The sequence below is a fragment of the Lynx canadensis genome, chromosome C2, assembly GCF_007474595.2.
Source record: "Lynx canadensis isolate LIC74 chromosome C2, mLynCan4.pri.v2, whole genome shotgun sequence".
NCBI classification, from domain to species: Eukaryota; Metazoa; Chordata; class Mammalia; order Carnivora; family Felidae; genus Lynx; species Lynx canadensis.
The window spans coordinates 84,532,741-84,559,797 of record NC_044311.2 but is presented as its reverse complement, the minus strand read 5'-3'; the positions used below and the strand labels follow the sequence as shown (position 1 = coordinate 84,559,797).

General features: G+C 46.0%; 1 long non-coding RNA gene across 1 annotated transcript; it reads right to left on the bottom strand.

Moving 5' to 3' along the window:
* Positions 1–21,294: 21,294 nt before the first annotated feature.
* On the bottom strand, positions 21,295–24,441 carry LOC115524001. Its single transcript, XR_003971905.1, has 4 exons — positions 24,379–24,441; positions 24,051–24,280; positions 21,801–21,930; positions 21,295–21,532 (listed from the first exon to the last, which is right to left on the bottom strand). It is a non-coding gene; the product is annotated as an uncharacterized LOC115524001 (long non-coding RNA).
* Positions 24,442–27,057: the final 2,616 nt, after the last annotated feature.

The window sequence follows — 27,057 nt, the reverse complement described above, 5'->3', positions numbered from 1 at the left end:
GAGTATGTTTATTCCCTGGGCCTTCAGAGCACCCGCAGAAGCAGAACGAAGGGGCCGGGTGCAGACCCACCTCCGTGGGCCAGAGTTAGAGCTGGGCCCCCAGCGACCTTCTCCTCAGGGTGCTCCTGGGAAGGTCAGGCAGGTGCCATGTGCTCTGGATGGAGGCCTCTTTCCCTACTAAAAAAATAGTGTTAATCAGTGTGCCATCTCTCTTTAGTTGGTCACCGCGGCAGCTTTCAATTTTGATGTTTATGTCAAATAGTTTATTCCTAATTTAGAAAACCAATGATCTTAGCACCGTTTCCTCTCTTCTTCACCTTCTCTATACCCCCTTCTTTTTTTCCCTTTTTCTCCTTTCTTCCTCTCAGCCTTTTTTGTTTCTTCCCTTCATCCTCTGTTGCTATGGTTCTCCTCTCCCTCCTCCCCACTCATCATCATCAGCCCTTCCCACCCAGAGCTAGCAAACTGAAGGAGGAGGAGGAAGGGGAGGGGGAGGAGGGGGAGGGGAGGCAGGGGGAGGAGGAGAGGGAGGAGGGGGAAGCAGGAGGGGAAGGGAGGAGGGGGAGGGAGGAAGGGGAGGAGGGGGAGGGGAGGGAGAAAGCGGAGGAAGGGAGGGGAGGGGGGAGGAGCAGAGGGAAGAGGGGGAAGGGAGGAGGGAGAAGGAGGAGGAGGAGGGAGGAGGGAAGGGGGGAAAGGGACGAGGGGGAGGAGATGAAGGAATTGGTGAATGGGCATAAGTATGATGGTCACAGCTCGGGTTTGGGCACCTGGGTGGAGGTCTGGCACGTCGGTGCGGTCCAGTTTGAACTGCTTAAACAATGTGCTTTTTCCTGGAACACCCTCCTGGCACTTTCCATTTGATGTGGGGAAGCTAAGTAAAGGTTACAGTCCATTTTGAGAAGAGAGTGAATTTGGTGGTCACAGCATTGAGCCAAAATTCTCTTCTCTCTCTCTCTCACCCCCCAATCTCAGAGATTATTTTTTAGTCCTACACCAGATAGACCTCAGCTGCAGCTTGAGGGGGCCGAGCACACCTGTGAAGAGCCAGAGTAACACCCCCCAACTTCTACCCCAGACCAGTTCCTTCTCTCACTGTTTTTTAAGCACCACAAGTCTGTAAGCTGGGGGTCACCCTACATTCAGTGCCTTGCTGAGCCATATTGCACAACGAAGCAGAAGAAATCAGCAACACATCCTGTCTTTATTTAAAAATTTAATATTTTATATATCATGAATGTTTTACATTACTACTTATTGTTAAAAACATTGTGGGGGCACCTGGGTGGCTCAGTCGGTTGAGCATCCAACTTTTGGTTTCGGCTCAGGTCATGATCTCACAGCTTCGTGGGTTCGAGCCCCGCATTGGGCTCTGTGCTGCCATTGGGGAGCCTGCTTGGGATTCTCTCCCTCTGCCCCTTCCTGCTCTCTCTCTCTCTCTCTCTCAAAATAAATAAATACACTTAAAAAATAAGAAAATAAAAATATTGCATTAATGGGCGCCTGACTGGCTCGGTCGGAAAAGCATGTGACTCTTAATCTCTTGGTTGAGACTGAGCCCCAGGGATTACTAAAAACAAAAGTAAATAAACTTAAAAACATACTGCATTAAAATATTTATCCTGAGGGGCGCCTGGGTGGCGCAGTCGGTTGAGCGTCCGACTTCAGCCAGGTCACGATCTCGCGGCCCGTGGGTTCGAGCCCCGCGTCGGGCTCTGGGCTGATGGCTCAGAGCCTGGAGCCTGCTTCCGATTCTGTGTCTCCCTCTCTCTCTGCCCCTCCCCCGTTCATGCTCTGTCTCTCTCTGTCCCAAAAATAAATAAACGTTGAAAAAAAAAATTAAAAAAAAAAAATTTATCCTGAGTTTTTTGACACCTGCTTCCGTTTTGCACCCCGGTCTGAGCTTTGCCTGAGCTCCTCTCACATCACCCAGGACAACTTAATTTGTGACCAAGTCCTAAGTTCCGCCATTTCCACGTGTAACTTCCTCTGAAGGTCTTTCTCTGTCTGTCTCTTTTTTTTTAACTTCCACATCTTTCTATCTCTGTCTCTCTGTCTCTGTCTTTGCCTCTTTATCTCTCTGTATCTCTGTTTCTCAATTCCACTGCCATCATTTCACTGAGGCCGCCATTATTGCTAGCCTCGACTACGGCGATGGCCCCCTCACTTGATTCAACTACCCTTGCCCCTACCAATTCTTTTCTCTCTAGTGATTCCAGCGTGACTTTCCAAAATGCAGACTCTATTTGACGTCTTCTGGTGTCTGCCCGCTGCCCACCAAATAGCATCCATTAGCTTAACACTAAAGGTCCTCTTGTACTTTGCCTCAGCTTTCCCTCCGTCTTTTCCTTCTGTTGCTTCTTAAACACATGAAACAGCAACTATTTCAACCCACCTCCCCTGTTTCTTGGTTAGGGCGTTGGAACACAGATATAGAGGAAACATAACAATAGATCTCTTGAGCCAACAGGTATTTGTGAAAAAGCAGATTCATGGTCAAAATAAGTCTGGTTTTCTATTTTCCCTCCTTGGGGATTCAAAATGATTATCAGCATATGAAAGCCCCAGAGAAGGACGAGATAAAGGAATTCTTTACCTGTAATACGAATTTCCCTGAAATTCACCCATTGAACCTTTTTTTAAAATTCAGAATTAACCTTTTAAGCGATATGCTTTGCAGAACAGGTGGAGAAAACAAAATGAAATTGAAACGAATTGAAACGCTTTGAAAAATGTTGGACGATCCATCTAAAAACGAACGTCCTGGGGTTGTCACTGTTTTTTCTTCATTCCATCATCCATCGTTCATGCAATCAACTCTGAGGAAATCCGAATGAATATGATATTCAGTTTTGTCCCCAGGCTGTTTACTGGGGAAATGACAAGCCAATATGATAAGAGAGGTCATAGCGTTAGGGACAAAACAAAGGCACAGATTCTGCTGGCGAGTCAGAATGACCTTTGAAGAACAGAGACATTTGAACTAGGTCTTGAAAGAATAAGAGATTGTGGATGGAGAGGGTAAAGAGATACTTTCCTAAGAAAGGGACCTGAGCATATAAAGGGCACAAAAGGAAAATCTCATATCCTGGAAATGGTGAATATGGAACGTGTGATGGCCTGGGGTTGGAGGTGGGGAAGAGAATTCCTGGAGAGGATGAGTTCCACGTTACACAGTCACGAGGGCACTGTGTGAATGACTCTCCTTTGTGTTGTGCAGTGTACAGCCCATACACCCGAACATGGTGGCCCGGGGGCAAATGTTAGTGAGTTGAGCAAGGTCACATCCTAGAGGGATGCTAGAGTTGAGACTTTAGTCAGAGGACAGCCATGGCCTACCCGGGTAATATTGCTTTCTGGTTAACTTTTTTTAAAAAAAATGTTTATTTATTTTTGAGAGAGAGAGAGAGAGAGAGAGAGAGAACAAAGGATGTAGGGGCAGCGAGAGGGGGACAGAGGATCCAAAGTTGATCAAGTTGAGGAGGATCAGGTTGACTCTTGAACAACACAGGTTTGAACTGTGTGGGTCTACTTATGCACACATTTTTTAAAGATTTGTTTATTTATTTTGTGAGAGGGAGTGGGGGAGGGGCAGAGAGAGAGGGAGAGAGGATCCAAAGTGGGCTGTGCACTGACAGCAATGAGCCTGATGTGGGGCTCGAACTCACGAACTGTGAGATCGTGACCTGAGCCAACGTAGGATGCTCAACTGACTGAACCACACAGGCGCCCCTGTTAACTTCTTGAAATCTACACAATATATGGATTATTTTTTAATTTTAAAAAGGTCAAACAAAACATAAATTTAGAGTTAAAAGCACAAGCTCCACTCTTCTTTTACCCCTCCCCTAACCACGATCATACCCTCCGTGACCCGCTCTCAGATGACACCTCTGTCAATAGTTTGGGTATATCCTTCCAGAATCGACGTGCATGCACTGGTACACTTGGAATATACCAGCTAGTAGGTTTCTTACTTAAGTGGGATCATCTCCTGCGTGTTGTTCTGCAACTTGCTCGTTTCACCTAAGGATGCATTCTGAAGAGCTTCCAATTTCATTATAAGTAGAAGTTAATCTTGTTCTTTTTCGTGGCTACCGTACTGGGTATCGTGGCCTCTGTTGTGGGGCTTTCGTGAATGGGCACAGCCTTTCACAGCTTTCAGGGGACATCCGTGCTGATTATTTCATGTTTCTGCTGTTCACAGACCTAGTAAGTAGAATCAGACAGCAGTAAAAGGGGTTCTGAGTCCTTACAATAAGTGTCCCGAGGCACTCTGGATGACACCATTCTGTAGAAGATCCCCTATACTCTGCTGTACAGATGACTCTTGAACACCACAGGTTTGAACTGTGTGGGTCCACTTACGTGCATATTTTTTAAAGGTTTGTTTATTTATTTTGAGAGAGAGAGAGAGAGAGAGTGGGGGAGGGGCAGAGAGAAGGGGACAGACGACCCAAAGCGGGCTCTGTGCTGACAGCAGAGAGCCCAATGCAGGGCTCGAGCTCACAAACTGCGACATCATGGCCTGAGCCAAAGTGGGATGCTCAACCAACTGAGCCAACCAGGCGCCCCCACAGATTTTTAAAAAATAAATACAGTGCAGTACTGAAAATACTTTCTCTTTCTTATGATTTCCTTAACACGTTCTTTCCTCTAGCTTACTTTATTGTAAGGAGGCGGTATATAATACATGTAACACACCAAATGTGGATTAATCAACTATGCTGTCTACAGTTGGCTTTGGGTCAGCCAAAGTACTAAGGCCATTAGTAGTTATGTTTTGGGGGAGTCAGATATGCAGATTTTTGACTGTGCCCCTAACCCCTGAGTTATTCAAGGATCAACTGTATTTTCTTCCTATCACTACCATCACCTGGGATAATATTTATTTTTTTCTATTTGCCATCTGTTCTGCTCTCCCTCTGCCAGAACAGGAGCTCCATGAGGGCAGGGGCTTTGATCTGTTTGTGACTAAGTCCCCACAGCCAAAACAATGCCCGGCACATAGCGCTCGCTCAGTAAATGCTTGCTGGGTAACCAGAGGCACTGAATGACTGGCTTAGTTTCGTTGCTATAACAAAATTCCACAGACTGGATGGCTTGTAAACAATAGAAATTTCTTCCTTACGGTTCCGGGGGCTGAAAGTCCAAGAGGGGGTGTCTGATAAGGGCTTACTTCCTGGTTTATAGCAGGCCACTGTGTCCTCACATGGCAGAAGGGGTGAGGGAGCTCTCGGGAGTCCTTTTTATAAGAGCATGAATCCCATTCGTGAAGGCTGCACCCTTACAACCTCCGCACTCCCAAAGGCCCCACCACCTGATATCCTGACGTTGGGGGTTAGGGCTTCGACATAGGCATTTTTGGGGGACACATTCAGACCATAGCAATGACTGAGGAAGCTCTTTCAGGTTTGTAGTCTGTGTCTCCAGGGAGATGACGAAGTTGACACCAGTCAATGCCCCAACCCCGTTGAAGGTGCAGATCAGGCCGGGGTGTGGACACAAATAGAGATTGAGGACACAGTCTCACGAGTCTTGGCACCAGGGCACAGAGACCTAGACTAACCCTAGGGAATTTACACAATTCTTTTCATCATTCAGTGAATTTCTTTCCAAAACCTTCAAACGCCGAGGAGGAACAAAAGTAGGGGGATTGTTTATGATCTTTGGTCTTTTTTTTTTTTTTTTTCCCCTAACCTTGAAGTTGAGTGAACAAAAACAATGGAGCTCAGGGCAGAAGAATGTCGAAAGTCGCGTTTGTTTGTTTCACCCAAGTTCATCCAGCTGTTTAAAACCCGAGGAGGAAATTTATCATGGAGCCGTATTAACAAATGCTGGCTTACTGAGAGTTTGGCCCAAGTTCAGAGGGTATTTGACATCATGCATGGCTTGCCACCCTCTTCTCAAGACCAGAACAAAAGAACTGCAAATATCATTTCACTAAGTCTTAGTCTCCTCATCTGTAAAATGGGACAGCGAGACTTACCTTAGTATTTGAGGGTCACATGAACCAGTGGGTCTGCCAGTGCCCTGTAGACGGGCTTGTGTTGTACAAGTGCATCGTGGCTCCATTATAAAGGGCTCTGAATTCTGCATGGAAAAGTTGGCATATATTACTGGCAGGAAAATTTACTGAGATATCTGTCTGGAATTTGTTCTTATTGTATCTTTCCCTCTCTCGCTCTAGGTAGAGAGGTCTTTTGGTTTTCCTTGTTTCAGGATTCCTTGGGCATAGGGTTGAAAAAGAGAATTCTCTCTGCTTTTCTGGCCTGACTGCGGAGAAGATGGTGTTAACCTGGGACGGAAGCAGCCTGAGAGGCTGGGGAGCAAGAACAGAAGAAAGAGAATTGGGATTTGGGGTGGGGGGAAGTGGCTGGAGAGGTCCTCTCATCTTAGCAGAGAGGTGGCTTGGGTTCCAGGCCTTTACTCTCTTCCTTCCCCGGGCCCCGGAGTGGAGGCGGAGCCTCAATGAGCCCAGGAACCCACATCTTCTGCAGAGGCCGAGGCCCAGGAGCAGGAGAGATGTCGACCTGTGTAGACTCTGAAGTGCAAGGACATCAACAACCAGAGGCTCTTACGGCTGCTCCATTTGGGCATCTGGGGCCCCTGCATGTCTCCCGGGGAGGGTGGTGCTGTTGCTACTTCCAGGATGAGCCCCATTCACTCATGACTGACTTGGTGCATTTCTCTACCAACCCTTTGAAATGGCTTCTCCTAATCAGAATTAATTTATTTGTAGAACAATCATGTGGCATTTCTTTCATGCCACGGTCATGGAACAATACCCATTACCTGCTCCCTTTAGAACACAATATCAGAACTGCCCTCGGACAAGAATGTTAGGTACATGGCAGCATCTGGAAGCGACACGTTCTGAAAGAACCAGTAAACATCAGGAAATCATTATCAGGAAATCATTGTCCTGTGTTTACTTCTGGCACTAACAAGCTCTGCGACCTTAAGTAAGTCACTTCCAATCTGTGCCTCCATTTATGTACTCATTAAATGAAGGGAGCCGGGCTAAATTCCTGGTCTGTGTTCCTGCAAAGTTGGAATGGGTTTGGGAAGCATGAAATAGTCACGAAATCATATTCTTAACTGAGGATATAGTTTAGGAGCTGTTCCAGTACTGTGAATTTCCGCCTCAAAAGCAATTGACTTTTGGGAAAAGCAACTTCTGCAATTTCAGGAGACAACCCAAGTAAGTGTGACATCATATCCGTTACCTGCGTAAGCAACACTTGTTCGCGCATTTGTGGTCTCTCCGTCGGGACTCTGGTCTTCCCAGGAATGTGTACTTCTTGGGATTTTCATTTGTAAAAAAAAAAAAAAAAAAAAAAAAAAAAAAAAAAATTTCGCCTTTGAAAAAAACCCGATCCTTCCATAAGCGGCTCATCTTTCACCGGGGCTGGAGCAGCGTAAACATGACCGCATGAGGCTCCAAGTTTATGTTTTCTCAATGACTTCCAGATCAAATTTGCTGTGTTTACAAGATGGAGACACTTTTTCTAACCGCCAGGACTGCAAATTCAGATGGAGGGGGGTAGGTGGGGGCGATGCCCCAGCTGGGATGTCTCTGCTTCGAGTTATTCTTGTCTCCAACAATGTCTCCACGAATGCCCCAGCAGGGTGAACGCCTAGCCCGGCAGCTGCCTGTGGACACTGGCTTTTCATACTCAAATTGAACCAAGATGCTTTCAGATTATTTATTATTATTTTAAACGATAAGCCCCAGGCTCAGAGGTGGGATCCTGACCACAGAGGTAACCATCCCCAGCCCGTGCTTGACAATTGCTTGACTTCTTCCTACATCTGTCTCTCTTAGTTCTTGCCTCATCCAGAGCCCATGAATCCCATTTTGAAGTTTCTCGTAATTCCCCTGAATCATAACAGTGTTAACCTAACTCCCGGGAGCCCCTGGGTGACTGTGAAGTTTGTAGGTCATCTATCAGTGTTCTGCTAAACTTCAAACATGAAGCCTTTGAATCTTTTACCTTGATATATATATACGTATGTATATCCCTTTAAAACAACCATTTCACTTAAATCCCCTATGTTAGATGTTTAAAGCTTATAGGAGATGGCACTGTCTGCTACCTCTCGGTGGGGAAGGGGGTTGGGGGCACAACACAGAGAGGAAAGTGCACTTGCCTTCAGGAGCCTGATTCACAGTCAGAAGCTGATCTACCAGCACTGCCTGGCCGTGTGACCTTGGCCCCATCTGACTCTCTGAAGCCCAGTTTCCCATTCTGCCCTTTGCCTTCCAGGGATAAGCTGGGTACCATGGGCATGCCAGGCATGAAAAGATACTATGCCTAATAAAATACCATGGAAACAAAAACTCTGCGACCATCAGGCTCAAGGTTCTCAGGGAGGTGGCGAAAGAAATTCAGGGATGACGTCCGTTGCTATGCAACTGGGGTATTTGTAAAAACAAATTAAAAAAAAAATTTTTTTTAATCATTAACATGGCTGAAACTCAGACATGAAGCATCCAGGGTGTCTCCAGCATCCTCTTGGAGTCTGCCATTCCTGTGACAATTTACTCCCTCTCTGGGGTCCCGGTTGTCCTCGTCAGTGGGAGGGGTGGGCATGGTGGTGGCTAAGGAGTCTTGCGGCACCGGAGTGCTGCAGTGTTGCTCCATAGGAAGAAGGGACAGGATTAGAGGCAAGAAGGGGAGAATCTGTAGTTGTGCCTCTGTTGAAGAATTTTTGGAAATAAATAAACAAATAAAAATTTTATTAGTAGGAAACACAGATCTAAATATCTTACTGGAGGCTTTGATTTCAGTCAAAATACGTATTCCTCGATCACCCCTCCCCCTCACACAGAGAACACGTGCGTATGAATCATACACACATTCTTTTTTGTTGTTGTTTATTGATTTATTTATTTTGAGAGAGAGAGAGAGAGAGAGAGCAGTACAGGGGCAGAGATAGAGGGAGGAGAGAGAATCCTAATCAGGGTCCTCACCATCATCATGGAGCCTGATGCGGGGCTCAAACTCAAGAACCATGAGATCATGACCTGAGCTGAAATCAAGAGTCGGATACTTAACCCACTGAGCCACCCAGGCGCCCCCACAGGCATTCTTATTTCTGCTTGTCTGCCTGACTTCCTCCCTTCTTTTCTTTTTTCCTCCCTCCCTCCTTCCCTCCCTCCCTCTTTCCTTCCTCCCTCCTTCCCTTCTTTCTTTCTTTCTTTCTTTCTTTCTTTCTTTCTTTTCCCTTCCTTCTTTCTTTCTTTCTTTCTTTCTCTCTTTCATTTTAATCTGTTTTAATAAGCAATTGTCTTATAGTATATTATTTAAAATTTTTTTTGAAATTGAGTAAGTAACAATATTATATTTTTAAAGGCAAAATAAAGGACTTATAAAGGAAGTAGACTGTGCTCCTTTGTATTTTCATTACTGTAATCTTGTTTCTGCAACTCACAGGGCAGAGAGCTCTGAGGGCTTTTAATCAAATGACACGCCTTGACCTGGATCTGGAGGCGTTTTCATAGTTCTGGCTCTGATGGCGATTGCTATGTGACCTTGAGACAGTCACTTCCCCTCTCTGGACCACAGCTGCCTCGTTTGGAAAATGAAGAGGTTGAACCTTACAGCCTCTAAGGTAACTTGTAGACTTAAAGCTCTCCATATAGGTGTCTCACATTATAAAACCCAACATCTGAAACAATAAATAGAATCTATCCTCCCCAAATATCTTTTTACTTATGGAAAAGGCCAATAAAGGTAAAACTGCTTATATTATACAAGTGAATTTTTAAAAATAACTGCTTCATTTTAGAAATAGTTTGATTTACACATAACATTTCAAATTCTCTTGTACCTATAATTGATAAAAATCTTGTCTAGCTGGGCATTTCAGTGATGGTTCTTTATCCCTAGCAGCTGACCCTGTCACATCCATCAGACAGAATCACCAGAAACATCCCTGTAATGTTCGGCTGAAATCTCTAATGGGTGTGATCAAATCAGGCTTAATGTTCGCTTTGGCGAACAGTCACTTTGAAAGCGTGTGTTGCTCTCTCATTATCATTTTATTTCTACCATTAGCCACATTAAAAAATATAAATCACGACTAACGTCTTTTCAGAACGAAGGTTAACCCTCTCACCTCAGAAACTGATCATCACTGTAAGTGAGAAGGAGGGCCACGGTGGAAGGAAGAAGGGACACAGAATGAGGGGAGCAAGCATGGTGTGACCTTGGGTAAGTCACTTCCCTCTCTGGGCCTCAGTTTCCTCATAAGTAAATGTGGGGCGGGTCTAGGTCCCTCCGAAGGACCCTTTGGCGCTCATGTGCAAGGCTGTTGTATAGTCATCTCAGCATCACTGGGCTGTCGTGTGTAAGAAAATGATCCCTTACCGCATTTCTGATGAGTGCCCCTCCCTCAGTTCATCCCAGGGTGTAGCCAAGAGCCTCCTCCCAACAACCTCAGCTCGCATGCTTTCTGGGTGCATCAACTTGAGACCTGGTTTTCCTATTTAGTCCTGCAGGAATAACGACAAGTCTGTGGGGAGGTCTCGGGGTCCTGGGGAACAGAGAATACAAATGGGGTCCTGGGGAACTGGAGAAAAGGCTCTACCTCCCTTTAATGATCTAGGGAGGGGCTTTCAAACTTTCAGAGACACAGAAGTCCTTTTACCAGATGAAATGTACCGAAGAACACAGTATATAAAACACAGAAAAGCTGTACCTGGCCGACATAAATTTATTTTGTATGGTCACATTTATGACATTTATTGAAAACTCAACAAGAGGTTGCCCGTTTTGACTAATGCAAAATTTTGAGATGAGAGAATACGGGTGACAGTTGCTGGCTTACCAGCCTTGGCGTCTGCTAAACGTCTCTAATGTATTTTGTTGCATCATTTCCTGGCTGCAAATAGGAGCTTTTTTTCTGAGGGTGGCCCTGCCGTCAGGGGACACTCCTCAAGTACACAGCGATAGCAAACTTTTTGTTCTGAGGTTGACCCTAACTTTCTCTTAGTGGTTGGTGATGTGTTTAAGTAGTGTAATTCCTGCAATAGCATGTATATTATTTCTTGTTTTGGCTACAACAATCTTTTAATGTTTATTTATTTTTGAGAGAGAGAGCGAGAGAGAGAGAGAGAGAGAGAGAGAGCATGAATGGGGGAGGGGCAGAGACAGGGGGAGACACAGAATCGGAAGCAGGCTCCAGGCTCTGAGCAGTCAGCACAGAGCCCACCACCTGCAGCTGAACTTGAACTTGAACTCACCTGCAGCTGAGATCATGACCCAGGCCGAAGTCGGATGCTTAACCGACTGAGCCACCCAGGCGCCCCTGGTTTAGAATTTTTCTAACTATATTATAAAAATACAGATCTAACTTCACTTGTAGAATTTCCAAATCACTTGTGTGGAAGGCCTTTGGGCAGTGGACGTGGACAATTCTGAAGGCTTCAGGCAGCCTTATCGTGGGACATGGTGAAATGTATTCTCTGCCGCACAGAGGCAGGGCGAGAGGCCCACAGTGAACTGCAGGCTGCTGATGTGTGAAGCCGTGTTTTAAAGCCAGGCTCTCAAAGCTCACTGGATCTCTCAGTTACCTCCCTCCTGTGGTTTCCTATTCCCTTGGCAGAGTCTTTTTTGAAGGCTGTAGCCTCCCTTGGGCAGGCTCCAGACCTCACCTGGAAAGATGGTTGGGGCCAGCGTGTTAGGGGAAGTCCAGCCCTTCCCTGAGACCACTGTGGAAGTAGGAGTAATGGACATAAAACCCTCTAAAGAGAAGGCGAATCCTAAATATGGTAGGAGGGTCCCTGGAGCTGCCTACCCCAAACCCCCATCCTTCCCCTGGTCAGTCTCCTTCCAGTGTCTACCCTGGAGGTTCTAGACTTTATTTTTAGTAATAAAGCCAATATTTCCATAATACTCCAGTGTGCCAAGTTGTATATTAGGCGCTGCAGGGACACAGGGATGAATAGTTTCCGGCCAGGCTCCCAGCAGCTAACAGTCAACAGAAACATGAGCTCCGAGGCGGCTTCACCTGAAGGAGAAGCCGGGTTCGTATTATTTTCCACATTGATGCGGCTTGTCTGAAAGATCTTTCGATATTAATTCCTATTTTAGGACCCAGTAAGATCTATTTGAAGGTTCACATTCTTCTGCCCCAGCTCCACTCCCACCTCTGAAGTAGGAGGAAGCACACTTCGGGGTGTCTGTGCATGATTGATGGCCCGGGTCTCTCTTTGTATTCCTTGGCCTGTAGGTTTAGATCTCAGATTGTTTCAAAATGTCCAGAAGCAGTCAACATGTGGTATCTCCAACATCTTAGAGACACGAGGTCACAATATCATACGGCTGAAGGACTTATTTAAAAAAAATAAATACGGGGCGCCTGGGTAGCTCAGTCGGTTGAGTGTCCGACTTCAGCTCAGGTCATGATCTCACAGTCCGTGAGTTCGAGCCCCGCGTCAGGCTCTGTGCTGACAGCTCAGAGCCTGGAGCCTGCTTCGGATTCTGTGTCTCCCTCTCTCTCTGCCCCTCCCCTGCTCGTGCTCTGTCTCTCTGTCTCTCAAAAATAAAGATTAAAAAAATTTTTTTTTAAATAAATAGAACCTTTCCACCATTTTTTGGTTAAGGCTGAAGGCTCTGCTTCTTGGGCAGTGAGGGATAGGATGCCAGGAAGCAATTTTGCAAAGGAAAATAATGAGAATATCTTGTTTAAGCCCATGTACTATTTCTCCCTTCCCGGGGTCTCCCTTGGTGGAGGGTGGCTGGGAGCCTTACACGTATATGCATTGCACAGCCCCGCTGAAAGTCAGACTGTCTCTTAGATGAGGGATGGGACTTAGCAAGTGATTCCCTATCTCTGAGCTTGCAGGTTTGTAGGGATACTGAAAGGTGTTAACGATGTGGAAGATGAGAGGAAGTCTGTGAACAATTTTCAATATTTCAAAGAGCTTTAATGGGAATTCTGCATTTGCCCAGATCTGGCTTGCAGTCTCATCGAGACACCCACCCCCTCTTTTGTTTTTTAGCTATGTGGTTACACCAGGGACTACCTCATGCAAACCAGAAGCTCTGCTGGACCAAATGGTATTGTGATGAATCACCTGAGCTTTGACAAAAGACAGATCTTGGGTCAAGCCTGTGCTCATCCACTTCCTAGCAGAATGACTTTGCTGGAGCTACCTGATCTCTCTGAACCCCTATGTCCTTGTCTGTAAAATAAGGATAGTAATGATACCCACATCACAGGGTTGTTGCAGTTGGTCCATAGTAAGTCCTCCATTAAAGTTAGCTGTTATCGGGGCTCCTGGGTGGCTCAGTCGGTTAAGCGTCCGACTTCCGCTGAGGTCATGATCTCGCAGTTTATGAGTTTGAGCCCCACGTCCAGCTCTGAGCTGACAGCTCAGAGCCTGGAGCCTGCTTTGGATTCTGTCTCTCCCCCTCTCTCTGCCCCTCCCCTGCTTGTGCTCTGTCTCTCTCTGTCTCTCAATAATAAATAAACGTTAAAAAATTTTTTTAAAAAGTTAGTTGTTATTGTTAGTAGCTTTGATTCATGAAAAATGAGAAATTGTGAATTCTTTAATAGAAGTGGCACAATGGAGCTCCTGGCAGGCTCAGTCAGGGAAGCGTGCGACTCTTGATCCCAGGGCTGTGAGCTCAAGCCCCACGTTGGGCATAGAGATCACTTAAAAGTAAAATTTAAAAAAAAGTAGCACCTTGGTAGGCAACAATCCTATGAAACTTGTAGCTCAGAGGCGTTGATTGTTTACAACGGGCGACAGGCTTTGGATTTTCTGTGTGACCATGGAGTGGACTTACGTGCCTGATTAAAATTTGATTGGGACACTTCCATTTCATTCCCTTGGACTGACTATGCTTATCTTCTGGTGTCATAAAACGAGCTCAGGACCATCGTGCAGGCCGCGTGCCCCATGGTGACCTCTTTCTAGGCCACTTTTGTGTCCTCTAGATGGAAAGCTGTTGATTGAAAGGGAAGAAAAATCCCCTCTGTCATGATGGCTACAGATCACATTCAATCAGGACAACATTCTATTGATTCAAAAGCCACACACACACACACACACACACACACACACACTTCCAAGTCTGTTGATACCGGTGGCCGGGGGAGAATGGGGGAGATATTCTGGGGCAGTGTACCTGAGAAGAAGGTTTCAATCGCATCACCACCCAGTGGTGGGTGGACGTAACTTGGACAGATATAGTCTGTTCTAGAGTTTTTGCTTAATTCTCAATAATCTCATTTCTACTCTTTGTCCTTGAAGGTCTTTCTTGGCAATGAGTTGAGACTTAGGTTTTTTCTCCTTAAAGCAAAAAAAATACTGTGATCCTAAAGCTGCTCAAAAAATAAAGACTGTAGAAAATGTGTGTGTGTGTGTGTGTGTGTGTGTGTGTGTGTGTTGTGCTAACAGCAGCTCCAGAAAAAAAAGGTAAAATTTGTTTCTTAACTTTTCTTCGTGTTGATATGTTACGTGACTCGAGGGCCAGAGGTTTGCACCTAATATTCTGGTTCCCTGTTTATCGAGGTTGTGTGGAAATGTCCTGCTGAATGCCAACCGTCTTCCCCTCCGTCCAGACACACAGCTCTCCCTGGGCTCACTTTGCACTAGATGCCCTCTAGCACCTCTCTCTTAGACTTTCTTTTTCACCACCCAAAGATGTTGCCGTGAATAAGGATTTTTTTTTCCCCTACAACTGAACACTTCAGCTTCACGACAAATGGGATAAATTCATTTCCTTCTCTACTATAGACACTGGACGTGTAATAGCTCATCGAAAGGGGTGGGGAAGCTCACTGTTGAAATCCATTTCGTGTTAGTCTTGACTAAAAAAGAAAGGAATGGAGATTAACAATCCAAAAAATGGAGCTGGTTCATTAAAATGAACTCCAATTGTGCCCAATTCACTCCTGCTTGATTATAATGATGAAAACCTAGGTTTTACCAGGATAAAATGAAGTCCTTCTTATCAGAGAGGAAAACTGTTTCCCAAGATTGGCGGCAGAAGTGTTTGTTTTTCTGGAAATAATAAAAATAGGGCCTCTCAAGTGACACATTAAAGGAAGTTGCTCTCCACACCTAACTACGTATTAGTGGATGTTGGAATCCAGGAAAAATTTTCTCACATACGAATCTAAACTTAAGCCAAATGCATTCAGATTTCTACAATGGGAACTTGCAAAGTTGCAAATACCTGAACAGGTACACAATCTCTAAGTAACTCTGATTTACTGAAGACATACTAAAATGCTCTGTGCCTGTGTTGCATGATTTATTAAATGGGGCAATTAGCATGCTCTAGAATTTCCCCCTCCCCAGAGGAGAGGAATTTATCCTTAACGTGGTTAGTGCTACACAGTCACGTAGATACAACGCTGTCACTAAGCAAGACATCACCTTTTAAGAAGACCTCCCGGAGAAATGAAGTGATTATAAAGGAGGCAGAGGAAGGGGGGCAAATAGAACTATAGGCTTTCATATCTGGAACAATTCCAACTCTGCAATAGAAGAGAGCAAGTCTCTAAGAGCGAACTCCGCTGGTCTCAGTGATTACAAGGGACACTCTCCTACAGGGAAGCCATTTGCCCCTGTTGCAAACTGTTTTGCCCACCACCAGCCTTTGGACAACCTGTTAGTAAAGGAAAGAAAGGTTCTTTTATGTTTAAATCTCCCAGCCTCTGAAACTGCCCTTCAGAAACCCTATCTTTTCCCTTCTTTCTTTTCTTGGCAACACTAAAAGTCCTTTGTAAACATCCTCCCGGAAAAGTCTCTGTAGATCTGTCTGATAAACTTCGAATGGGAGAGAGTTTAAACTCCTGTCTGAGCACAGATTAGATGGAGAGCTTAAGAGATTATTCCCTCCAGAGAAGTAGCCAAAATCACCAAGCATGAAAAGGTGTCAAGGAGAAATAGAAATGAGGCAGTCCTGGTCCTTCTACACGGGGCTTTTTTCTGTCTCCAGAACCCAAAGATCTTACGAGCCTTATTGTTGATCAGGAGGAAGGAAGGTCCAGACTCTTGATTCTAAATGCACAAAATGGGGAAGCAAAGGTAATGAAACGTTAAGAGATGGGCTCAAAGTTAGAGCTAACTGTCATAAAAACCACTCCATCCAAACAGAAATAGCCCATTGAGGGATGCCTGGCTGGCTCAGGTGGTAGAGTGTGCGACTCTTGATCTCAGGGTCGTGAGTTTGAGCCCCACATGGGGTGTAGAGATTACTTAAAAATCTTAAAAAAGAAAGAAACAGTCCATTGAGTCAGAAATGAAAATTATTATTATTATTTTTTTTTTATTTTTAGGAATTTGTTGATAACTCAACTTTTATTTAACAAATCTGCCCATCTCTCCTTCCCATTTGTCTTCCATTGTAAGGGGAAGAAAATGCATTTGTCTACTGGAAACATTGATTTCTTCCTAAATTTAAGATTTCTCTGGGCACCTGCGTGGCTCAGTCAGTTAAGGGTTTCACTTGGGCTCAGGTCACGATCTCGAGGTCTGTGGGTGTGAACCCCACATGGCGCTCTGTGCTGACAGCTCAGAGCCCGGAGCCTGCTTCAGATTCTGTCTCCCTCGCTCTCTGCCCCTCCCCCACTCGGGCTCCATCTCTCTCTCTCTCTCTCTCCCTCTCCTTCTCTCTCTCTCAAAAATAAGTAAACATTAAAAAAATGTAAAAAACAACATTGAAAGACGATGTGGTTCATGGCGGGTTTCAGGGATGGCTCTTTCAGTCTCTCTTGTCCTACTCTGGTTCCTTCCCCTTGGAATGTAGCCAGTTACTTTCTAGGCAGTGAACGGTGGAAGTTTCCCATCCCAGAAGACATTGGCAGAGACTAGATGGTGGTTACTCCAAAGTGGAGGGGATTCCTCTGCTGCAGGGGAGTGGTGGCCAGAAAACCCCAAAGGGGTTTGAAGGGCCTTTCTAGTTTGAAGCCCCCTCGGTCCTATCCTAGAGGGCCCTGTGGTTCAGAAGTAACTGGTGTTAGGTCAAGATTTCAGACTCAGATATTTACCCTCTTCCCACCCAGAAGATCAAACAGCAGGTGTCAGCACTTAGTAGGGACAGCAATATGTGGGCAGTCTGTTAGGCCAGGTGTTATGTGACTGTGGATAATGCTGGTCTAGACAATGTTGAAGCGAAATAAATTAAATCCCTGCTCTTGTTTGAATGGCATCTCTTCAGTGAGACCATGATTCCAGGCTCCCAGATGACAATGTCCGTTTTTGAAAATGCAGCTTTATTGAGGCATACGTGCCATAAAACAAACTGCATACATTTAAAATGTGTAGTTTGGTGTTTTGCCATATGCATGCACCCATGAAACCATCACCGCAATCACGAGAGTGAATATATCCATCACCTGCCAAAGTTTCCTCATCTCCCTTTGCAATTCTGCTCAGCACTTGGTGCCCTATCTACCCCTTGCCCCCGTCTCTAGGCAGCTGATGATTCACCTTACGTCACTGCAGATTAGTTTGCATCGTGTAGAAGGTCATAGGAGGACAATCATAAAGGACTCACTCTCTGTATTCTGACTTCTTTCACTCAGCGTCATTATTTTGAAGTGCGCCCCTGTTGTTGTATATATCAATAATTTATTCCATTTTATTGCTAAGTAGCAGTCTATTGTATGGATATACTGCAATGTGTTTATCCGTTCGCGTATTTTTTTTTTATTTTTTTTTTTAACATTTATTTATTTTTGAGACAGAGAGAGACAGAGCATGAACAGGGGAGGAGCAGAGACAGAGGGAGACACAGAATCTGAAACAGGCTCCAGGCTCTGAGCTGTCAACACAGAGCCCGATGTGGGGCTCGAACTCACGGACCATGAGATCGTGACCTGAGCCGAAGTCGGACGCTTAACCGACCAAGCCACCCAGGCGCCCCTATCCGTTCACGTATTGATAGACATTTTTATTGTTTGCAGTTGTGCGCGATCCCAAATGAAGCTGCCTTGAATGCTTACTTAAAAGTCTTTGGGTAAATGCCTGGGAGTGGACTGGCTTGATCCTATGTTAGGCTTATGTTTAACTTTTCCAAAATGGCTTGCTGTCTTACATTCCCACCAGTGATGTGTGACAGTTCTGGTTGGTCCACATCGTGGCCAGTTAGGGTTTTTGTTTGTTTGTTTTAGACTACGTTTCTTGGGTGCCTCATGAGTACATCCTATCTCATTGTGATTTTAATTTGCCTTTTTCTAAGGACAGACGACACTATCTTTTTGTGTGTTTTTGCCATCTGTGTTCTTCTTGGATGCAGTGTCCGTTTAAATCTTTTGCCAATTTTGTATTTGGCTCGTTTGTTTTTCTATTATTGAGTTTTAAAAGTTCTTAAATATAATTTGGATACAATTCTCTTATCGGATCTGGGATCTGCAAATATTTTCTCCACATTGGGTTTTCTTTTTTTCTCAAAGGAGTGTCTTTTGAAGATAAGTTCTTAATTTTGGTAAAATATAATTTACTAATTTTTTGTAAAGCTCTGTTCTTTTGGTGTTGTGTCTAAGAAATATTGGCAGAACCTTGCGTCACAGGATTTTCTCCTACGTTTCTTTTTCTTTTTTTTTTTTAAGTTTTATTTATTTTGAGAAAGATAGAGACAGCATGAGTGGGGGAAGGGTAGAGAGAGAGGGAGAGGGAGACAGAGTTTCCCAGGTAGGCTTGGAGCTGCCAGCACAGAGCAATGTGGGGCTCGAATCCACAAAGCTGTGAGGTCATGACCTGAGCAGAAACCTAGAGTCAGACGCTTAACTGACTGAGCCACACAGGCACTCCTTTCCTCTGTTTCTTTAAGAAATTTTGTAGTTTTTGGTTCTATATTTAGGCCTAAGATCTATCACAGGTTATGTCTTGAATATGTTGTAAGGTATAGATTGAAGTTTTGTTGTTGTTTTTTTTTTTTCTTGCATTGTGTATCCAATTGTTTCTGCCTCTCTGTCAAAAATCGATTGAATGTATGCGGGGTCCACTTCTTGATTCTCTGTACTGTTCCATTGGACAGTTTGCTCATTGATATACCAATATTATGCTGTCTTGATTACTGTGGCTTTTAGATAGATGTTGAAATAAGATGGTGTATACATCTCCAACTTTGTTCTTTTTCAAAAGCGTTTTGGCTATTCAAGCTTCTTTGCGTTCCTAAATTGGCCAGAACTAGCCTAGTAGGGGTACGTACAGACGAGGGTCTAAACTTCTTTAAACCACATTCGCCATCATCTCCTTATGAGAGAGGATTCAGAGAGAGATACCTGGTAATTACACCTTTATTTAGAAGTACAATACAAAGTATCTTGGAAGAGAAGTATTTAAAGAACTTGATGGGGCGCCTGGGTGGCTCAGTCAGTTAAGCGTCCAGCTTCGGCTCAGGTCATGATCTTGAGGTCCGTGAGTTCGAGCCCCGCGTCGGGCTCTGTGCTGATGGCTCAGAGCCTGGAGACTGTGTCGGATTCTGTGTCTCCTCCTCTCTCTCTGCCCCTCCCCTGTTCATGCTCTGTCTCTCTCTGTCCCAAAAATAAATAAACGTTAAAAAAAAAATAAAAAAAAAATAAAGAACTTGAAAAACAGGAAGCGAGGGAGGATAAGCTTCATGGAAGAGATGAAATTTATCGGTAGAAATTTGATAAGTAGGGAGTAGATGGAACCTGAGGTAGCACCTAGAGAGAATAATATAAAGTACATTGAGCAAGAATTCCAACTAGGTTGTGAGAAAGGGCGTGTAAAGAATACAATGGGAGACACAGCTGAAAAATGGGTTGTCTTCAGATTGTAGAGGGCTTTGAAATCGAGGTTGAAGAGTCTGTGCTTAATTTTCTAGGTGATGAGGACCTGTGAAGTTTTTTTGTTTTTCTCTCTGTGTGTGTGTGTGTGTGTGTGTGTGTGTGTGTGTGTTTTCAGAGAGAGGGTTTTTAAGAGAGATGGGATTGTCGCTGGAGTTGAACCAATGGCAGCAACTGAACCACTTCAAGCTCACATCCTGCTACAGATCCAATCATATCTTACCTGCCGGGCACTAGAGGCCGGAGGAGGAGGAAGAGGGGAAGGGAGGGTTGGGACTTGTGGGAGAGGCTGCCTGGCAGTAAGGCTTTAATTTCAGTGGAATGTTTTCATGGGCATTGCCTTTCCCTTCCTGGATGGGTGAATGAGTGGAGTTTCCTTGGGAGTGTTTTTCTTGGGCACTTTCATTGGGTTTCAACTGAAAACACAGGATATTGGTATGATCTTCACGGTTTAGGTTGAATTGCAGGCCACCCCCAAAACTTCCTTGAGGTTACATTTTATCCAACCCTTCTCACTGTTCAAATGCCTACCGAACACAGATTTATAGAATGCCAAAGCTGGAAAGGGCCTCCAAGACCATCTGAACCATGCCTCTCCTCTTCCTCCCACTGTTCTGTAAAAAGTAAGAGTGGGAGAGTAACTCAATTCCAATAGAATACCTCCGATCACACCGTTTACTCTAAAGAACCCTTCAACGGCAGCCCAACATCGTTAGCCAATGCGACCATGCATCCTGGTTGGCCCCAAATAGTTCTAGTTCTTCCTTGTGCCTTTGGTGCAATTATTCATAGTGACCCCATTCACTCTCCAGAGTGAGCCAATCTGGATGAGAAGTAATGTGGACCCCCTAAGTAATGCTTTCCAACATATGGGCCACGGTGTGGAACCAGGCATTGAGGAAGGGGTCTTAGAGTTACCGCAGGGGGTTTGTAAGTCCATTGTGCTTATATAGTTTCTCAATCAGCAGAGAAAAAGTAAGACTACTACCTTTATTGGTCTAAGATGGATGTTTAAGTTGAGTATAGGAATCACTGGAAAATATTGGGACATGATGACCTATGGGATCCAGCCTTCTTTATCTGGCCTCTCCCCTCCCCTGCTCATCTCCTATCCTCCTGTGGTCCTGCCCTAGGGATAATTCTTGGTGGCCTGACTCTGCCATGCTATTTCAGGGCTCAGTGCTTTTGAACATGTTTCCCTCTGTTGGAAGAGGGAACCTCTGTCTTGTCTGACTGATGAGCGCCCCTCTTTTCCACGCTCAGAACTTCCACTCTCCTGTCCTCCTTCCCCACACAGGGCAGGGCTGAACTCTCTCTCTCCTGAGCCTCACTGTGCCCTGTGTTCTCTTCCGTCCTGTCTCCCATTAACACTCGCTACGGGCTGTGTTTATGTGAGTGTCTCCCTCTTGGACTGTGAGCCCCTCAAGAGCCAAGGCTGTCCCTACACTCAGCACATTGCCTGGCACAAGGAAGGGATGCAGGGAACATTTGTCAAGTGCATTCATGTAGTCAGTATTTATCGAACATTAACTTTATTCCAAGCACAACGTTGCAGGGGCCCCAGCAGTGCATGCAATGATATCCCTGTCGCGGGGCATTATAGCTCAATCCGTGAACCGATGTAGCCGGAGCGTGTGGACCGATCTGTGCGTCATGCGTGTGTGTACACGTGTATCTGTGCCGGCTGGAACCCTGGGTTCTTCTCAGGAAACCAGAACATTTCAGAACAAATCAGTCTTTTTCCATGCGGCTCCTTTGTGAATTAAGCATAAATCTCTGATCTATTTTAAAGCAGGGAAAGGGAAGTCTGTGGAGGCTAAAATAACTTTCTCAAGGTCACTGAGTTGTGTGGTTGGTCCCTCCCCCCCCCCCACCCCCAGGGGAAGCCTTGCCTGGGACCCAGCTCAGACAGGAGGGGGGGGGGAGGGGTGACTCTGACCCCACCAAGCCCTGCCCATTCACGTGGGAGGCGAGGGGGTCCCCAGGGTTGCCTGTAGGGGACAGGCAGGCTGTGTGGGTACCTGTCACCGGGCAGGAGCCCCTCCCAGGAGCTGGTCCAAAGCCTCAGAGGCGGAGCAGAAGCCCAGCAGAAGCCCGTGTGCTGTTTGTGGTGAGGAGGGCTCTGTTCTCAGTGGTTTATTTATGCAATTCCTGGAGTGAGAGAGAAGGTTTGCAGCTGGGGCTGAAGTAAATACCAAGTCCTGGGGAGCTCAGCAAATGATAATGCAAAGCCCTGAAGCAAAAGAAGAGGGAGGTGGAGAGGGAGAGGGGGGGGGGGGGGGGGGGGGAGGAGGGGTGGAGAGAGGAAGGAGGCGGAGGGGAGGGAGAGAAGCTGAGATCTGGTGCCCCTCAGGCTGAGTCCTGATTGAGCTGTGGAGAGGGAGGAAAGATTCGGTTTGCCCTGACAATTCTGTAAAGGTGTCAACCCCGCTTTGCCACCCCAATTCATTTCTGCCTTGAAACAGACCTCCCCACCTCAGCTCGGAGCATTCTTTCTTCTTGCATTCGGAGGTGTGACAACTTTGGGCTGCCCTGGGTTCCTTATTCAGGACTCCCCTCCTTCCTGCCCTCACCACCTCCTAAATTCCAGACTTGACCGCTCTTGGGACAGAGAAGAATGAGGGTAAGGTGTGGCCTCCCAAAGGCCAGAAAGGAAAGGTGACAGCTCTCACCACAGGAGTGTCAGTCTCCAGGGCAGGCCGGGGACAGTGGGAGGGCCTGCACCCCAGCAGAGGCCCAGGTCTGCCTGCCCTGGCCGTGGCCCGGGGAGCTTGCCCAATCTCCCTTGAGGTAGCTACTCCAGCTCTGAGCCTCTGTTAGATTCCGTAACAGGCTCTCCCAGTTCCAAGCAAATAAAGAGCCTCCCTGTGGCTCCAAGAAAGTGACTTGCAGGTGGCCGAGAAATGCCAGCTGCTGTCAGGTAACCTGAACCCTGAAACCCAGATTACTCAGCAAGCCTCAGGCTGTGCCAGGGGCCTCCCTCCGGCAAGCCCTGGGCCTTCTCTCACCCCCAACGCAGTTTCTTTCTGTCACTTCAGTCTTCTGCTGATGGGCCAAGGCCTCCTACTGACTTGCTTGTCGTGACCACACATGCCCTTCCACTTTTGGGGGGTCACTTGCCTCCTCTGTGGGCCCATCAACACACCCAAATAGAGCAGAGTGCAAGGAGGCCAAAGGGATTGAAACAGCTTAAACTGGAGAGAAAGGGGAAGCGAATTCTTGCGCACTGAGGGGTTGTGATGTGCGGGGAGAGCAGTCTGGAATGCTGGGTCTGAAGTGTGCTGGGACCCCATGTGCGGTGACTGCCCCCATCCTCCCTTCCAGACACTGGCGACAATACAGAAAACGGAGGCTGCTTCAGCAGGGCCCGACACAGTGGACAGGGCCCTCCCCAGAACTCAAGAGCCCAACATCAGCTTCTTGGGACCAGCCTGATGGCACAGGAGAGCCCAGTGTTCCGGACGCTCTCCCTGTCTTCCCTCCTTTTCCGCTATAGACAGCTTGGCATAGATTTGGTGCCCGATCTAGTGCCCAGTACATGATAGGTGCTAAACACATTTGCTGAATGAATGAATGAATGATTAAAACATGAACCGGATAGAGAGGGGCGTAGAAAGAGCTGGAAGAAGCAGAAATTGAGAGTGGGCCGAGCCTGGGAACCAGGGTGGAGGGGTGAGAGTTGAAGGGGGGTTCTGTGTTCTGGGGCAGATAAAGTACACTTGCAACTCACGAATCATACCCATCTAACTAGGACGCTGACATAAATATTCCACAGTTCACAGGGTCTGCCCATACTGACCCCCATGTGGCAGCAGGCGTATTGGGATAGCAATTCAGGGGATTCTGGTCTCAAAGCTGGAGGACCCCTAGGACCATATGGTCCGATGCTCCCAAATTACAGATAAAGAAACAGTTAAAGGAAGGCAAGTGACATTGCCAAGGTCATCATGAGTTGGAGCAGGGACCATCTCCGGGTCAGGTTCTTCTGGCTCCACCTGTCCTCATCCAGGGGATTGGAAGAGGCAGCTTTTCCTGGATGACATTGACTGATGGCTATGACTCATTAGCACATGGAACCAGTCAGACCTGGCCTTTCTCTGCCCTCTCTTTTGAAATTATCTTCAGCCCCGGAGCCTCTTGTAACCTCTTCTCTACTTCACCAGGTGCTCTCACCTCCCAACCTGCCTGGAATCCCCAGCCTTTTAAAAAAAGAAGCACGTGTTTTGCATGAATCACCTCAGGGGGCCCCTTAGAAGAAACTCTTTACTTACACCTAACCTCCCAGAGACTGAGAGGCCAGTGTCTCATTCATGTGTTTCTCCACGGTGGCAGCACATAGTAGGGGCTCAGTCAGAGTTGAGTGTTGGGGGCAGGCAGAAAAGGATGGAGACCAGAACTCCAGGCAGCCTGGGGAGCCATGAGCTTTCTGACCTTTGGTTGTGGGTTTTCTCAGCCAAGCCCTGAAGCCTGTGGTGTGGCAAGGAGAAGTGACTTTATGTGCCTGTAAGAGAAGCAAAGGTGTTTGCTATTAGACCTGCATTTATACTCAGATATAGTCAAAGGACTGAAGGAGGCTCCCAAACCCAATTAAAATCAAACCAGATCAAGTTAGTAGGTAAGTCTTAGGCATCGGGGACGACAGCTGGAATAGGCTGGTGAGCCCCTTGCCTTTTAATATGAATTTCCAGACACGCAAGCGCAAGCTTCCTCCAATAACAATGCATGACTCAGTTCCGGTCTAATTCTGGAGTTAATATCTCCCATCCACACGCAGTCAAGAGCAGCTGGGTGACAGGCACTGGCATGGAGACATCATGTGGATTTTGTTTTGATGGCTCTTTTGGACTGGGGTCTGCAAAAATACATATTCAGTTACTTAAACGTTTCAATCAAAGGCAGAAAGAAAAACACGAGGAATGGCTTTCAACCACACTTCAAAGATGGCAGCTAAGATGCTCTTATAAGGTCATAACCAAAGTCAAGGAGGAGTTTAGAGATTCCCAGCCTGGACTTGTTATAGCCCATAGTGTTTTTTGTAACTTCAACTGATGTCATAGGTTGTTCAAAATACAATTAAGTATACTTTAGCCTAAAGATTTACACACACACACACACACACACACGCACACACACATCATGTGATGCCTGATTAGCCACATTTGCCACATTTGCAGTTTTGCTAAGGGTTGGCTTGTGGGACAAGAATGAACAAGAAATTAAGTAACACACAGGCAACTCATATCCAAATGTGGCAGGTCACTGAAATTACCTTTGAAAGAAAAAAAAAAAAAGAAAGAAAGAAACCTTTACAAAATAAAAACCCTCAAATCAGAAAAAAAAAAAATACAAAATGTCGTACAGAGAGGAAAATTACTATTAAAGGAAAATAACAGATGGAACCAAATCCTGAAAACTTTCAACGTTTGACTGTCATTGTTCCACGGTGGTTAGGGATAATTTGAGAAATAAAATAACATAACTTTCCTAAGTTACTGTAGCAAAATGCATTGAAGTGGACCAAGCCGGGTTTTAATTGTGTCATATAAAGGGCGTGGTGGGAAAGCAGGCTAAAACGAGGGGTGGGGTCTTTTTGAGGGGTCTTGTAGGCCCCTCCGAAGGAGTTTGAACTTCATGGGCAGTGAAGGCTATGGAAGATTCTGAAGGGGAGAGGGGGGAAGGTGGGAGCTGGGTTCAGTTGGAAGTAAAGCCCAGTTCAGAGGATGTAGCAATGGCTGATGTGCAAAGGGGAAAGACTCTCTAGCTGGGGTAAAGATGACGGGATAGCTATGGCGGGATTTCGATAGAATTATCTGAGCTCTTGGTGGATGGTGATGGCAGGCAGGTGTGACAGGAAGGGAGAAATAAAAGACAGTTCTGAGCCTGGATATCTGGGAGAACTATTAGATCCTCAAGTGCTACTCTGGCCAGAATGGTAGCCACTGGCCCCCCGTGTCTACTGAGCACTTGAAATGCGGTTAGTCTGAATTGAGATGTGCTCTCAGTATAACACGTATACCTATTTCAAAGACTAAGTACCAAAAGAGAACATAAAATATCCCATTAATAATTTTGCATGTGGATTACATGTTGGAATAATATTTGGGGTATATTATAGGGTTAAATAAAATATTAAAATTAATTCCACTTAAAAAAATTTTTTTTTTCATTTATTTATTTTTGAGAGACAGAGAGAGCACAAGTGGGGAGGGTCAGAGAGAGAAGGAGACAGAATCCAAAGTAGGCTCCAGGCTCTGAGCTGTCAGCACAGAGCCCGACGCGGGCTCGAACTCACAAACTGTGAGATCATGACCTGAGCTGAAGTCAGATGTTTCACTGACTGAGCCACCCAGGCTCCCCATTTTTTTTTTTTTTTTTAAGTAATGTGGCCACTGGGAGCGCCTGGGTGGCTCAGTCGATTAAGCGTCCCTCTCTTGATTTTGACTCAGATCATGATCTCACTTGAGTTTGAGCCCTGCATCAGACTCAGTGCTGACAGTGGGGAGCCTGCTCGGGATTCTCTCTGTCCCTCTTTCAGCCCCTCCTCCCGCTTGCTCTCACTCTCTCTCTCTCTCTGAATACATAATTTAAAAAAACAATGTGGCTACTAGAAAATTTAAAATTGCCCACGTGGCTGGTGTTCGATATTTCTCGGGCAGTGCCCCTCCAGTGGTTTCCCGTTACGCTTCGATTCAGATCCAGATTCCTCACTGTGATCGTCAAGGCCCTATGCGATCTGACCTCTGCCAGCCTTTCTGGCCTCAATGTGGGGCACACTCCCTTTGCTCTGCACGCTTCGGGCACGCCGGCCTTTCTGGTCTCCCAACACGCCAGTCTCTTCCCTGCCTCGAGGACCTGGTCCTGACCGTGCCCCTGCCTGTAACGTTCTCTCCCGAGCCCTTGACCTGTTGGATCCTTTGACCCTTCACACGTCATCCAGCTCAGATGCCTCCTTCTCAAGAGAGCTTCTTTTGACCGCTGTTTCTGAAACCGCTTTACCTCCTTTCTGAAGCAGCCCTCGATCTCCTTGCCCTTCTATTTTCCTCAGAGCCCTTCATCTGTATGGGAATGACCTTGCTAACTGTTTTGTTGAATGTTTTTCTATCTCTTCCTGACTACTATTTAAGCTCCGAGAAAACAGGGACCCTGTCTTATTCTCCTTTGTATCTCCAGTGTCTAGGGCTGTTCCTCGGACATGACGCGTGTGCCATAAATATTGATGATGAGAAATACAGAAACATTCAGAGGAGGAGGGGTTGGGGAGTTGTCTCGATTGTTATT